This window comes from Limulus polyphemus, unplaced genomic scaffold, assembly GCF_000517525.1.
Source record: "Limulus polyphemus unplaced genomic scaffold, Limulus_polyphemus-2.1.2 Scaffold405, whole genome shotgun sequence".
Classification (NCBI taxonomy): Eukaryota; Metazoa; Arthropoda; class Merostomata; order Xiphosura; family Limulidae; genus Limulus; species Limulus polyphemus.
Genome location: NW_013666015.1, coordinates 13,530 through 24,522, shown reverse-complemented (window position 1 = coordinate 24,522; position 10,993 = coordinate 13,530). Strand labels below are relative to the sequence as shown.

At 31.8% G+C, this 10,993-nt stretch overlaps 1 pseudogene; it reads right to left on the bottom strand.

Annotated features, from left to right (window-relative positions):
- Positions 1-10,993, bottom strand: part of LOC106458019 — a 54,256-nt pseudogene that overhangs the window by 34,187 nt on the left and 9,076 nt on the right.

The following is a 10,993-nucleotide window of genomic DNA, read 5'->3' as shown; positions in this document are numbered from 1 at the left end:
ACCAACCAGATTCTTTAAAAATATATGGTGGTAGTTTTTCCTCTCTAAAACAGTGTTAGTAGCTTCCTGTATACTAACGCCATGGATTTTAGATTAACAGTTTCTTGTAATCACACCCATGTATTTGGTATAGCCGTATCAAGCGTCATTATTTATACTATTTGGTTAAGTTAATATCACGCTCTTTAATTAGGATAATTTCATGAAATTTAGTAAACTTGTATTAAAAAGTTGGCAATGCATAATGAATAATAACCGTCCACCCGTATGTTTCTTTTGAAAACGTGAGCAAGAAACTGATAATCTAGTTTGCTTAACCATTACTTATGTATCTGCACGTACTTTCACCCTATAGTTTTGCTGCTGTTTCTTGATGTTGTTGTTTCTTACTAAGCACAAAGGGCTATCTTTTCTCTGCCCACCACGAAATTCGGTTTCTAGCACAGAAGTCCACAGACATATCGCTGTGCCACTTTGGGGCGTTTTGCTACTCGAAGTCAGCCGTCTTTAATCCGAATTGCGAAAAACTAAATATAGTCCACCTTTACTCTTAGGTGAAGCTGTAGTAAAAATTTCAGACCTGATTTCTTGCGTAGGCGTGCGTAAAAATTTTGTTCAAAATTGAGCAATTTTTGTTGAATAACTTTGCACATGTGTCTTATATTTACACTAATTTGGACTTATAATTGTAGGTTGTAAGGATCTATCAGTGTACCAAATTTGAAAAAAAATCCATAAAAGTTAAATATGTTTTTCTATCAAATAAATTTTATGTACTTTGGTGCGAAGAAGAAGAAAAAAAAGGAAGAAACTCAATCAAAATTGGAGATGTTATATATCAGGTATTTTTTAATGGAATTTAGTGTTTGAAGTAAGAATACATCAGAGAATATCCACTGAAAATATGTGACAGTTTGGATTAAAATAGTCCGAGCTATAGAAATAAGGTGGAAAATCGCTAAACTATCACTTTTGTGTGTCTTGATGGTAACGTTAAATTGTGCCGTTAATATTCTAAATTTAATTTTTTAAGCATGTAAGCATCAAGATTATCTGAAAATAATAATTTTTTACACTGTGTGTTTTCATTATACTTTTGCGGGGCATGTGGGTGCTAATATTAATTTTTCTTTATTTTCTTGCATGGCGACTCTTCTCGTGAGAATCATATGAATTTAAAAAAAAATCAAAAAGGATATTTAATTTTAAGGATGTATCAATATGAAATAGGCTTTGTAGCTAATATCAGGGATCTATGCCGTGTCTGGTGAGGCTAAAATGTATTTTAATGCTTGTTATTAAAATGATATATCCTGAGGATGTTTGAGATAACACAGTACTTACGTCACAGCGTCGTGATGTTGAGCTATTCCTTGAGCCTCTCCTGTGGAAAGAAAGATACACCAGAATTATTGCAATTAAACAGTTCTAAAAGTAGGTTATCAAGATTGGAAGAGCAATAGAACACAGCACATTATCAATTATTAAGCAAAAGAACCTGAGGGGCTTAAAATTCACATAAATCTACAAAAACTAAAGAAACTCAAATACGAATTTCGAAACACAGTATAAAATAAATAATTTTCATAAGCACTAAAGTCACATAAAATACAGACTTGTTTTGATTTATTAAGAAAACCTAGTGTACGAATTGATCATTACTGAGAACGAATTATAATTAAATAGGCCTATCAAGAAAAATAAACTTATCTGAGAAATTAAGAAAAGTACATAATCCGCAAAACAAATTCGTTATCCAATCGTATTATTAATGTGCATATGGAAGTATGTGAAACATGGGTATGCACTAAATTTAGGCACCTAATTTCAAAATACATACTTTTCAAGTCAAATAATATCTGTTGCAGACTGATTATTCTTTGAAAACAGTTAATACCGATTACACTTATCTCTATGCATAATGTATGTGTGAAAACCTGCATTAGTCTTATAGAAATTAAGACAGACAAATTTGTGTTTAAATTGGACATATTTCATTCTTCGTCTAAGGAATTTTATATATATAAATGTCAAGGCACACTGGTATCTTCACAATGAACGTATATACTAGAATTAGATATATTATATAATTTTAATACAGTGTAAATTAATTGATTTATCACTCAAAATGTCTCAATGGAACTGTGTACTAAGCAGTTTAAATAGTATTAGAATTCTTGTTTACAAGAACATGGGATGAAGAGAAATTAACTTTAATGACCATCCCTGGTTATTTTCAGACCCTACAGGTCCGAAAAATTGTAAACCAAAATACCTACCACGGGAAATGAAAATGCAAAAATGGATACATATATACAGCTATGAACAAACGTTTTGCATCACCCTCCCTTATAGTTTTATGAATTAGACATCACAAATAAACAAATTATATGAGCGTAATTTAGATCTTTTATTTAACATTATTTAATGAAATAAAAATATATGTTCCCTGCAGACGTATAAGGTCTTTACTAACCTTACAAATAGAGCAAATGTTTACTTTAGCTACAAGTCAACTGAAACCTTATAGTGATTGAGGTAAGGTTGTTTTTACTAAGGTCAAAGTGAAACTTATATTACTATACGGAAGTTTGTTGTTTTACAACCAGGGCAGCTTGACAATTTCAGGATGTCAATTAAAAATAAAAAGAAGTAAATTTCAAATTATCGTCGTGAGCAAGTTAAAAAAACATTTAATTTTGATCAGAAACTTTGTTTGTCTTCACTGCTTCAATGGAAGTTGTAGCTGCAACCACACTTGCATGATGCTAAGATTTTCTAATTGAAAAAGCACGGGACCCATACGTCGCATCTATATCAAATTATCTTAGATAAGTGTTTCTGAAAAACGGAAATTAAAATCAGTATTTATAAAAGAAAATTAAAGAAATTGCTCTACTGAGTTAAAGGTATATAATATAATATCCCTGCACAAAACTGGTCTTTCTATTTTCCAATTAAGCTTGACTGATATACTTTTCTGATTAACCTTCTCGCTGCCTTTGGCGGTAGAACCTATGGCATATATTAACTCTCTTTCCCTATGTTCCTGCAGAGATGTAGTTGTCATGGTTACGCATCTAATGCATCCCTGGGAAATCCCAAGTTTTCTAGTGGTTATATTATACGTTATGTAGATCACATGACAAATCACGTGACTATTGCACATCTTCAGTAGGATAACGGGTTTTCATAGATGTTCTGTGGTAAATCCGACATTCACTGAGTTACTTCTTCAGCTGTATATCGCTGTTTAGCTAAGAAAAACTTGAAATAAAAACAAAATAAAAACAGGATCATCTATGCTTTCACTTGTACAAGAGATTTCTCTCCCTCTCATCCAAGAAAAATCAAAGTAGCAAATGTTGGAGACATATCCCAAGTAAGTTTTGAATACTGAATGCCTGTAAAATGTGTGCTACATGTACATATATCAAGATGAATATATTACGTAACTGTGAGCAGTAGGCATAAAAATGTCACGCAAGCAATTTTTGTGAGTTACTAAAAGATGAATGAATATGACATCACAAAAAAAGGGATTCTACCATGAAATCACACATAACCTGCTTAAATGGCGTTGATGTAATACAAAGGTTTAAATATTAGAAATAACAAATAAACAAATTATATGAATATAACTTAGGTCTCTTATTTAACATTATTTAATCAAAGAAACTACAAAATCAAATTGCAAAAGTCCACCCTGTCATACCTACAACTAATATACTTGCCGCAGTGAATGGGTTAAAATATATTATTTCGGTATTTATTTAACTAAAACACATTATTCTAATTTTATGTAAGAGTGTTCAGTGTTTAAACTAACCTTGAGTACATTTATTTACGCACTGAATATTGAAGCTTTGGTTATCAGGAATTTGTTCCAACGTTATGATGTTCACGCCTTTATTCAGTTCACACTATTTATTTACTTGGAACACTATGTACCAAAACTAACACTAGTTTTACCTCAGTTCACACTATTTATTTACTTAGAGCACTATGTACCAAAATTAACACTAGTTGTACCTGAGTTTGAGTTTTGAGAAACTATAGCAATGAGTAAACATATACACATTAAAAATCATTTAATGATATGAATACGCAATAAACAGAGAGAAACAGAATATGTACTTCAAGATTTTGTCACCAAAGAGGAAACCCATATCTTCACTGCAAATTTTGAAAGCATCTACACCGTTCTAACGAACAACAAGTGTCGTTTGTAACCTTTATTGCACCTTTAAAACTACTTTTAAATGTTTTCTACCATTTAAGTACATCTATATCTTTGTTAGCCGATTTTAAAATTTAAATCAGTAAGCTGAAATTTTAAGAACGTGCTCGCATAACTATAACTTAATGTAAGAATAATTTGTTTGGGTTATTTTTAAACATTTTGGAGTTCGAAGTATCTTTCATATATCTATCAAATGGGATTTTATAAAAAAGACTCCAATGCTTTATTTATTATTTTAATAAAATGATAAGTGAATGATATAGATTGTTATATATAAATATATTGCATTTAGTGTAAATATTCGTAGGAATAATCCCGAACTTTGACCTTGTATTATTGCATGGGTATACCTAAAGATAACTATAATCATATCGATACACACTCTGGAAGTAGGTAACGGCCATGTTAAAAATAATGCTGAACTTTGACCTTGTATCATTGCATGGGTATACCCAAAGATAACTACAATCATCTCTGTACATGCTCTGGAAGTAGGTAACGGCGGTCATGTTAAAAATAATGCTGAACTTTGACCTTGTATCATTGCATGGGCATACCTAAAGATAACTACAATCATCTCTGTACACGCTCTGGAAGTAGGTAACGGTCATGTTAAAACGTTTGAAAAATGAATTCAGAGTCGAAAATCAAGCTTTTTTATATATCACAAAGTAAATTACTTACGAAGCTCGGTGACATCGCCTGCTTCCATTGGCCCTAACCTGGCAAGGGTATCAAGTTGCTTACAAACCTGGAATCAGAATAAGTAAATATTAGTGTAAATAAAGTTAATTAGCGTTTTACAGCTCACAGATTATGCATTCTTGCTTCTATGTCAACAACACATAGTACTAGACATTTGAGATCAACGCTTAAAATTTGAGGTGGTGCTTACTCAAACATTAAATTGACCTTAGTTTTGATATAAGATCCAAAATACAAAACGCAGATTAAACCATGTAGATATTTCTTTCATTGTTTCGTTTATGTTTCACCCTGGATGTAAATAACTCTACAAATACCAGTATAATATATCCAAAGCTGTACGTTATTCCATTGCTGATGTATAATATTGTAAACAAAAATGGATGCCACAACCTAAATCGCTGTTGATCAACCCCTCTGCTAAGATATTTACAGGTAACATATTTCCTCAAAAATAAACTAAGTTTAGTTTTTAGCATTGGTTTTCTCTTCTTTTTCCTCTAGTTTTGACTAATAACGTAATTTATAGCCTCACTTTAAGCAATTTCTGGTTGTTATAACCGGTCTATATAATCTGTGAATTATAAATGTACACGTCTGTGCTGGGTAAATACGGTACATCTTGAAAATATATTCGAGAATAATGCCAAACTTCCTTGTTTTGTAATAATCAGTGCTTGATTTACTGCCGTTTCTAAGTCAACATCAGCCTTCTGGTGGGTCAACGATATGTTTATAGACTTACAGCGCTAAAATCCAGAGTTCGATTCCCCCTGTGGTCAGAACACAGTTAGCTTATTGTGTAGCTTTGTGCTATAAACAAATAAACCAAAACATACACCAACTCAAACATATTAGATTATAAATGTAAGCATATTTTTAATGGGTCTTTGCGGCCTAGTCAGTGTAGGATGTGACGGTTTAGTTCAAGATTTTCTATGGTGGATACTATGAATATTTTGCTGAACGAAATTACACCTATTATACATAAACTGTATCAACAGGAATTGAATCGAAGACATTAATAATATATACGATGTAATACAAGAGATGATTCAATATAAAAGGCATTCTAATTGAAAAAACAACAAAAAGTAGTAAATTATTTCAGAAAAAAAATGATAATTATTAATAATATTAGGCTATATAATTTTACTTCTATCCAAAAGACAGTTACCTTGGTAGACACATTTATCGTCATTCAGGTACCTACGTGTTACACTCTGATATATACTCAGAGTAAAGATAATAAATACTTTATATATAGTATTGTTTACACATTTTATACGTCGAACTAACAGGTATTTTTTACTGCACGACACTAACTTTTGCGAAAAGAGAATCGGGATTCTGTAGTGTTTGATTTAGAGCATAGCCACACTGGGCTATCTGCTGTGCCCATCGCGTGGAATCGAACCTCGAACTGTAGCGTTGTAAGTCTTCCGTAAACCTTACCGCTGTCCCACCAGGGAACATTCTAAACTACATGACATTAATGTTTGTGAAAAAGAGTATGAATATTCTATATTGTAAAATGTAAAAAAAATAAAAATGGCCAGTTGAAACAACTTTCACGTATTTTGCATCCTTTTAACAAGATGTCTTTATTATATATATATAAGAAATTCTATTATACCTAGGAAGTCGCATTGAATTCTTAAAAACTGAAGATGCTGTAAGTTACATATTGTGGTGCAGTGCTGTAAAATATCTTGTGCGTTACACAATTGTTTCTAAATAGCTACAATAACTACATGCTACAACAACTACTACGAATAAAAAAAACCTAAAAGCGTACACGCATTTTACACTTTATTAAAATAATTCAAAGCTATTTATACAAATCTTCAAAGGTTGCAAAAAACAGGAATTTCGTAAACTGTTTTATAAAGATAATAAAATATATTATTCAACAAACACCATAGGAGACTATGATTAACTTGACATCAACATATGCAACTTACATCAATCAAATCTCTTTCATATCTGTGAATCCCACTTTTAAATTATGGATATAGTATCTATGTAGGTGTAACCCCACGTGAAATATTTTGTTCGTTATTATTTTTATTGTGGTTTGTTTGAATCAAGAGATGTATGTCAAAGTTAGATTTTTATAGAGCCCAATATTTTGTTTAAAGGTTATAAATTTTCGCAACCTTTAAAGATTGCAGCTGTATAGGACGTATTGTTCATTGCTTCAGCCATATACACACAATTTCATATTAAGATGGACACAACCTACCAATAAATAAATATATTTGGTCACCCAATGGTAAACGTAGCTGCGCCACTTGTTTCTTATGCTCAGAAAGTTTTTAAGGTTGACTCAAGACATCTTTATTTCCTGAGTCATTCCAAGGCGATTAGAAAAATAAAAACAGATAGAAGTAATTGATGGTAATTCTGGCTTTCTGGTGGTGGGACGCTAAGTGTTGCTATGAGTGGTCCTATTAGTTACGTAACAAAATTTAACAGTTCAGTCTCCATAGTTTCACTAAGTGAAGAAGCTGATAGATGGTCCTATATGATTGTGAGGCTGCTTTAGTATATTTAGTATAGTATATTGTGAAGCTGATCTTAGTATATTAATTTTTGTATGTGCCAGAAACGTGATGGTAGATTTGCGGGCTCTGTGGTCTCTACTATAGTTTTAATATTACGTGGCGTTGTTGAATATGCCCAATAGAGAGTAAAAAAAGAAACACTCTGTTGCTCAAGTAACTTGGTTACAGTATCTTTATTGATTTTGAATGTGTCAAAAATGTAAAGGTGGTTTTGTGGTCTCGGCTATAGTTTTAGTTTTACGTTTTGTTGTTGAATATGTCTAACTGAGAGTGCAAAGAAAGATTTCTGTTGCTCAAAATAGCGTGGTTATATTGTTTCTAAGCCTATTCCATAGCACTGGACAACAGAGATATAAGAAGTTGATAGCCCTTGATACGCAATCTTTCAATCGAACACGCTATCTATTAATGCTCTTATCTGGCTCTATCATAATCGAAAGTCATATCATTTTGTTCTGTGTAATTTTGGATTCTGCAGTTCATAGAACAACAATGAACCTGAATTCAATGACATCAATATAACTATGAACTTGATCTAACGTGTCATACGTCCTACTCACGACTTCTTCAACAGCATTATATACCTTTTCTTGAAGAATGAGTACTTTCTCATCCACAGTAATTTCTACAGGCATTTGCATTTGAACGTTAATTAGGTCTTCAACACACGATAACTCGTTAAGCTGTTAGTCTATTTTCTTAATATATATCCATCAATCACCTTCTTCAGATTCCTTGTTACGCTCAAGTTTCTTGTGACCTTATCTATTCATTGTCACAAGTTTAATAAAATAACTAAAATTTGATGAGACTGCAGAGTACCAGGATTTATCCAATCTTGGTGTAACCAAGCAGAAGTTAATAGAAGGTGTGTAATTTTTGTTTGCCATTTCGTCAACATAATTCGAGAATCAAGAAACATAAATTCGTCAAATTTAACTAACAGATCTTTTAAAGGTCCAAGGCTCGAGACTAGTGCAATGTGGACACCTTATACAAGCGTTAATCACGCTATTCGGTCGATGAAAGCCGTATTGACAGTCTGTCGTTGCCCTTCCACTAGTCAACAGTTCTAAATAAAGAATGTCTATGCTTAAACATTAAGGGTATATAACTCAGCTGATAAGTCCATGTGTTATGTAAGCTCCAGTTCAGGTTTAAAATACCGTATTAATTTCTGGTCACTTAAACTGTTTAGAAGTGTCATACTGGCTTCTGTTTTCAAATGTACTCATATATATTTTTTATTTTCAATCAAAGAAATGAGCTACTAAAACCCACCCTGTAAATAATAAAGTTTATCGCACCGTTAACATATTTGATAATTAAAAATTGCCAGTCTCCGAGTTATTAGTCATTCGCCAAAATTTTATCAAGATACTTATTTATTTCATACCTAGTCGTTTCACCTGTAACAAAATGCGTTTTTTTTTATAAATCTGTTCTTCTCTTTCTCTCTTTTCATTTCTTGGACTCGGATATTTGTTTAGATTGTCCACTTTGTTTATATTAAAGATTTGCACATTTTCTAACCAACGTAGCACTGGATATTCTTTTTTTGTTGTATGAGCACTTCAGTTATCCTACAACTCGATTTGATTTGTTAACCCATTGCTTGGGTTTACATTTGATAAGTATTCAAAGTAAATAGCCGCAAGGTTTAGAGCGCGTAGCTGCATCTCTATTAAATGTCATAATTTTGTTTAATGATATATCTTTATTTTTGTTTAGGTTCATTGACCTTTTAACGTAAACCCACTAATATGTTGTTACTAATTATGTTAAAGCTTGCTGTTTTCTTACTTGACTGGTGTATCGTAGTTGTTGTGAGCCGACATGTTTCAGCAAGGACAGCGACTAGTAGGTATATGGCTGACTAATTGACTAAATGACTTAGAATACCGGCCAAATCGTTAAATGTAAAATACATGCAAGAGTCAGTCATATGAACAAACTTCCTGCCATAGAACATTTCTCAAACATCCATATATTACAATGTCTGTATTTCAGTGGCATCAAATTCCCAAATATTCTGACATTTTCAACCAATAATTCATCAGAGTAAAAAAAGTTTGACTATCAGTTAAAACTGCCTTATTAGATTAGTTGTTACGTACACCTCCTTCATATTTATAATGTTAAACATAAAAATTTGTCTCTAGACCTAGTAGTTATATTTTATATAAAAACTCTAAATACATATATATATACATGTATTTGCATAAAAGTTTTCTTTTTAACATTTTGTTTTTCTTAGTTTAAACAGATATATTAAATATTAAAAAGTTTCTTAATGCCATTTTTAAAACAGCCTAGATATAGAAAGCCTATTGTGAGAGGGCAATTCCTTCTTTGTTCATGAAATAAGAAATAAAATCTTAAATTATTTCAAAAAATAATTAAACTAATAATAATAGACCATGCTGTTTTTGTTTGCTTTTATTCTGTTGTACTTTTTCTTCGTCGGAGATATAAAATATAAGGCAAAATGAGAAGAATCAAAATCATATTACAGGTTTTACGGCTCAATAATATGCTTAGAACTGATTGTGCAGCCCTCTGTGGACCAGCTTTAACACTATTACTTTTTATTATTAATATATTGGTTCAAGATTATCTCCTTTATATTTAGAGAAATATTTTGTTTTATATTTTTTTCTAATACAACGTAAACTACATTCTTTGCCAGATAAACCATATTCTAAAATGGGTTGATTTCAGATCACAAGAGAAAATTCTAAATAAAACATTACTTGGCACTTCAAATAATATACACATTGCAAAAATGCACTAATTACATTTATTTTCACATCTAAAGAAAGAACATAATAGTATAACATTTACCCACCTTTCTGATTTTTTTGTTTCGAAAAAAATAGTTAAAAATAATGTAGCACAAATGAAATTATAGTACAGAGTACACAAAGTAATGGCGATGTGTATCCAATAGGAAATATAACGTTGGAAGTAGAAGTCACTGCGATGTAGATGCACTTTCAATAAAATCCAGTCTCTATTCTTAATATTTTAACATCACGCTAGTCAAACAGGGGGCGTGGTGATCTATTATATTATTGATATTAAGAGGGTAAGTTAAAACTCTCTTTCGTGAGGGTAGGTAACCATTATGGGAGTTGGAATGGTAACTTCAGGAGGTAAGTTTTTTATCATACTTATTGGCCTATTTCAAGTAACTTGTTTATATTTTTAACTAGAAACATTATATACCTTATTACAACTGGCTGCAGACAGTGAAAGTCAATTTTAGATGTGGGGCATTTTGGGATTTATCACTCAAATCTTTCCTGATTATAAAGCTCTGATTTAATTTCATATTAACCTTGAAAATAAAGGTTTACTCCGATGTACCTTGTGTCTCATCTGTTGTATGGACTCTAGTTCACAGGCCCGGCATGGCCAGGTGGATAAGGCGCTCGACTCACAATCTGAGGGTCGCGGGTTCGAATCCGCCTCCCAC